Genomic DNA, 5,607 nt, shown 5'->3' on the forward strand with positions numbered 1-5,607 from the left:
AAGCTGAGCATTGGCCACCTGAGAACCACCTTCTTTTTATCCTCCTTTTCACCTACACTCCATTCCCTTACTTGCCACCTCCCACTTTCTTCCTGTCTCTCTCTCCTGCCTTGTGTTAGTGCTATCAGCGGTCCTTAAGACAATGCTTAGCTAGAAGATCAGCAGCTTTTCAAAAGGTAGGACAAACTTCTGACCCCCTATGTCTTCCTGGGGGACCAGGTCGGGGTGGGGTGGGGGCATGGAGATGAGTAACTGCTTGGGGACAGGGTCTACAGGAAGCCAAGGGCCAATAGCACTGCAACAAGCATCAGGCTACTGCCTGGGATCCAACTTTGGCCTGTGTGCAGGGCCCGCTGCCCTTCTGTGGAATATAGCTCTTCATATATAATCGCTAGTGGAGGAAAACTAGCAATCTGGGCTCCAAATCAGAAGAACTGAGTTCCGGTCTCAATGCTGTAACCTAGCTGAGCAGCCGTACAACAGCCTGCCCCTCTTTGGACCGCAGTTTGCTCACGTGGAAAGAGAAGACTCTAGTCCATGCCAGACCTGGTTCTGTAATTACTACTTGTGAAGTCAAATGTGTTTGGCACTTGGCAGCAGGCTCTGCTTTACATAACCTGTTGTACCTTCTGAAAGTTGTCCTTCGAAAAACCACTGCCTTTTAACAGAGGGTGCAAGGCCTGTGGGAAGACAGTGAAGATCTGTCTTGAGAATGGACTCTGAAGATGGTCACCCTACCTCTTAAACAATTTTTTTAGATGTTTATTTTTGAGACAGTAGAGTCGGGGAGGAGCATGGAGGAGGGGCAGAGAGAGGGGGAGACAGAGGATCCAAAGCAGAATTCAGGTTAACAGCAGAGAGCCTGATGTGAGGCTTGAACCCATGAACCATGAAATTATGCCCCGAGCCGAAGTCAGACGCTTGACCAACTGAGCCACCCAGGCGCCCCTGATGCACCTCTTTAAATGATGTCCCAGGATCTTCCATAAGCCCCCTAGCTAAGATACTCTGATTGTTTAATCATTAATCACAGCAAATTCTTCATTCCATGTAAACCCAAGCTCCTTCTTCGACAGTTTCCTTTTCCCTGGCTTCAGTAGAGATAAGTCACTGTCTGCTCTAACATTTCAGAGATCATGAAATAAGCCACGATGCCTGCAGTGGCCACCTGAGGTCCCTCCTGGGTTCAACTAAACATTCAGACCACAAGCCTTCCAGAGGCCACACTTGACTTTAGTCAGAAAATGTGGCTAGGAATCCTAGCTGACCAGCCTGGCACTATCCACAGTTCATCACATGGAGCTCTGGTGTTAGCCTAGCGTCGCGGTCAGCTCAGAAGGGCCTTGTTGCACTGTAGGAGATTTGCTGGCCTTCCAGCTTCCTCACAAAGACACAGTTCAAAAAGTTGCCGTGCTCAGGCCCAAAGGATGGTGCCCAGCCAGGTATGTATAGTTCATACAAATCATCACTGTAAAACATGCCTTATTCTTCCCTTTTGGACTGGAGCTTAGAGAAGTGATAAGTGAGAGAGCCAAGATCTTCTGACTCCAGGGACCATTCTTCTTTCTACTACATCACAGCTGCCTCATTTGGAATTTCTGATCTTCAGCGTAACTACGACATAGTCTTAACATAATTTGAGTGTTTTTTAAAGAAATACACAGTAATATTGTAATATTTTCTAAAGTGCAATAGGTAGTCTTATGATTATTTTAGAAAATATTTGTATGCAGGTTAAATTAGTAAATACATCTGCAAATTCCTGGTACGTGGTAGGCATTCAGTAATTATTAACTGAACACTTCCTCAATTTGGGAGATTCCCTGAATGACTTCTAAGGGCAATAGCTTTGACCTACAAGTCTAAGTCATGTTAAACAGATGGCCCCTCCAGGGTTACAGCAGGCCTTTGGTCACAAGAGCTCTATGCTGTATAGCTGTCCTTCCAGCACTCGTCCCCAACCACAATTAAACCCTCACTGACAACAAACACAGGGCCTTTCACCCTCAGATCAACAGGCCAAAATGTAATTAGCTGAGGGGTGTGTGGCTCTTAGACGAGGTCACCCAAATCACTGTTTTCCAAGTGGCGCGGAAGGACAGAGCCAAGTCAGACCCGAGGCAGGATATTCACAGGCCTTAACTTGAGCAAGCTGGGCACCTGCCTTCCAAAGAGACCACGGAGGGCTTGCAAGTTATCTATGCAACATCAGTTGCAGTTATCTACAAGTTATCTACATGTGGTCAATGCCTTACTAATTATAGTTGTTTAGCCTGCTGTTTAGAAAAAGAAGATGGGATACATACTTGGTATAACTGAAAGACCAGGAATCCAGTGATTATGTGACACACAAGGCCCTTTGACCCCCCACCCAGCGTTTCTGCCTCATAAACACACTCTCACCTTTGCATGTTGGTGTTTCTTCCTCGCAGAAGGCCTTATCCCTTCTCTCTTCCGACTAGTCAACTCTGACTCATCCCTCGATACTTAGTCCAAACTTTCCAGAACTGACCTCTGCAGAATGTTTTCCTTCTCTCACCTGAAGGCAGAAGAAAATTCTTCTATTGGACCATATGTCATGACTGTGGGCTCAGAAAATCAGGTCTGCAGGAATTATTAGGCCTTTGATGATTTGTCCCAGGCTTCTTTGAGTAAAAGAACACACATTTCATAGACTGGAGGTTGAGGGAAAGGCCCCTATGCTGTGCCCCAGGCCTTTCCTCAACCTCATTCCCTTAAAAAAACAGCCAGACCTGCTCACCTCATGAAAGCTGATGAAAGAGACTTCCTATTGGTGGCATTTTGTACTTTTACCTTAACTGAAGAATTTTTCAGTGAAAATGAATTTCCTTTTTCTATTTTGGAAAATTACCATGAAATAAAAAATCGGTTATCTGAACAGTTGTATCAAATTTTATGCACAACGATGTTAACATGACTTCTTCAATACTCAGTTATCTTAGAGCCAATGAAGGGAACCACGTATGATCTCTAATGACCCAGGGAAAATGATGCAAATATTACTAGAGTGAGATTACAAGAGTCATATTCATGTTTCTCTGGCACAAGAGTGAGGATTGAAGAGACCAAGAAGTCAAGGGGAAATTAGTATTAGCGCATTCAAACTTAACAATTTCAAAGGAGTCTTTTGAAAGCGCCGCCCTACCAGAGGTGGGGTTTTTTGCAAGTCAGAGGATACAGCGCCACCTACTGGCCATGGAATTTGCCCAGCTGTTAGGAAGGGTTGGGGGGACTTTAGTTCAGGGGCAAAACTGCCCCAGAGATTTGAATCTCAAGCCAGTTTGGTGTTGACGGCATCTGGTGGTTGCTTCTTGGGCACAACGGACTCTCGGGAAGGAATTGGAAATGATGCGATCTGGGTTCTGGCTCTGAGGGGCCAAACCACTCACTGATCTAAAACAGTGGTTCTCAAAATCTGCCGCACATCCCAGTCACCTGGGGGCCTTAACGATCCTGATAGGCCGCCCTAGACCAGTGAAGTGCTCTGGGATGGGCCCCAGGCATCAGTGAGTTTTCAATCTCCTCAGGTGACTCCAACGGACAGCTGAGACCTGTTGTTGACAGCCAGTGTCCCATCTCCAGTTGGTTCCCCGCCCCCCCCCCCGCCCCAGTGCTGACCCCAGAGAAACTTTAGTGTGCAGAACAGCAGAATAACACGTACATGTTCCTGCCCTGTCTTAGGGCTGTGATCAGAGAATGCCTCCCTGAAGGTCTGAGAGGACCCTGTGTGAGAGTCCGCCCCCCACTTACAAAAATAACTTTGTTGAGGTATAACTGACATACAATAAACTGGAAATATGTCACGTGTGCAACTGGACAAGTTTTGATATAGCCGTGAAACCATCACCACAATGAACCGTCACCACATAATGAACACATTCTTCAAGACTGAGCTGGGAGAGTCTGTTTCACACTGCTGTTTCACAGTCATTTAATATTCCATGCCAGGCATTGTGCTGGGGAGAAGGAAACACGGACTCGCCATGCACCACCCCTTTCCTGGGGGAGCTGGCTTCGGAGCATAGCTGGGATGTGAAGGAGGCATGCCTCTACCTGAGAGCACTGGTGGGGGAAGACAGGATTGGGGAAGCTGGTCAGAGGGGATTGATGGTTTAGCCGATGAAGACAGATGGAGAGGATTGTTAGCAGTTGAAGGAAAGGGGCTTTCTAAGCGCAGGGAACAGCGTGAATAGAGAATTGGAGGTACAGAGAGGAGGTGTGTTTGCGGAGCGACAGCTGTGGCCAGAGTGTCAGTGCCCTGGGCATTAGGCAAAGCTGGAGCAGTTGGTGGTGTGATGGGCCACAAGAGTTTGCCTCAATTCCGTGAGCTTTAGTCTCTCAGGGGAGAACCCCCAAAAGCCTGAAGCAGGGGGCATCGTGATCTAATTCACATCTTAGAAAGTTCATTCTGATAGCCCTCCGAGGTTGCAGAACAACCAACATGGGAAACCCTTGCAAAGTTCCCAGTGAGCAGAAACAAATGAATCGTAAGTCATATTATGTAAGAATGAAAAGCATCTTTGTATGTGAAAGCCATTTTTGTAATGTAAACATTACACGTATACATATTTAGAACAATTTTTTTATTTAAACAACAGCAATGAAAGTCTCTGAAAAATGGATGATAGTCCAGTCCATGAAGCCCAGAGTTATATGGCCCAGGATGTTTGAGAAGTGATGGAGACTGGCATAAGGTGATGGGGGCACAAGGACGGGGCGGGGAGGTGTCTATTTAGAAAAGATGTTCAAATAGCCTACTTCTAGTACTGAATCCAGAATCATCTTCAAATGTAAAGGAGGTAACACACAGATGATCTGTGATGACAAGTTATAAGGTCAGCCAGTTTTAAGTTACATCTACATAAATTCTTCTGCTGTGAACTGATGGCTGATGTCTTTATAGGTGTTAACAGTTCATAAGAGTGTTTCCTTTTTACCGTTTACCACCCAGCCTTGAGAACACGAGAATAAACAAGGTGATATCCTTGAGGATGCTTTCAACTTCAAAAACAGAAATAACTATTCACAGTGGACTAACAGTCAAGTCCAGATGCTTCAGGCATGGTCTGATCAGAGCTCCAGCTCCATTCTTCCTTGGTTCTCTTAGCTCTGCCCTCCTCTACATGTCGGCTCAGCAAAACCGAAGCAGTCCGAGGCTTCATACCTTTAAGCCCTCTTTGTCAAGGGAACAAAGGATTTCTCTTCCTCCAAGCTTCCTACAAAAACTGGGGCTTTTTTCTAATTGCATCCACTTATGCCATGTGTTCACCAAATCAATCACTGGCAAGGGGGATGGGGTTCCACTGATGGGCTTGGGCAAACCAAGACCCACCCTTGGAGCCGGGGGTCAGATCGGTCCTATCCAAAATGCTTGGCTGCTTCATAATGTGAGACAAGTTAAGATGTGCATGGGGAAGCAGCTGAAAATGTCTACCGCATGATTAAAAATTACCCTGGGTAGTCTAACAGCCCCTAACAAGGACAGAAGATATCAGTCTTGTTTGTCATGTGTCACGTTTGCTATTGAAAGTGAGACTCACTGCTGTGTGCATCCCCAAACGCCCATACACAAGGAAGGACACCGCC

The sequence above is a fragment of the Panthera pardus genome, unplaced genomic scaffold, assembly GCF_024362965.1.
Source record: "Panthera pardus isolate Hobbes unplaced genomic scaffold, ASM2436296v1 HiC_scaffold_16, whole genome shotgun sequence".
Taxonomy (NCBI): domain Eukaryota; kingdom Metazoa; phylum Chordata; class Mammalia; order Carnivora; family Felidae; genus Panthera; species Panthera pardus.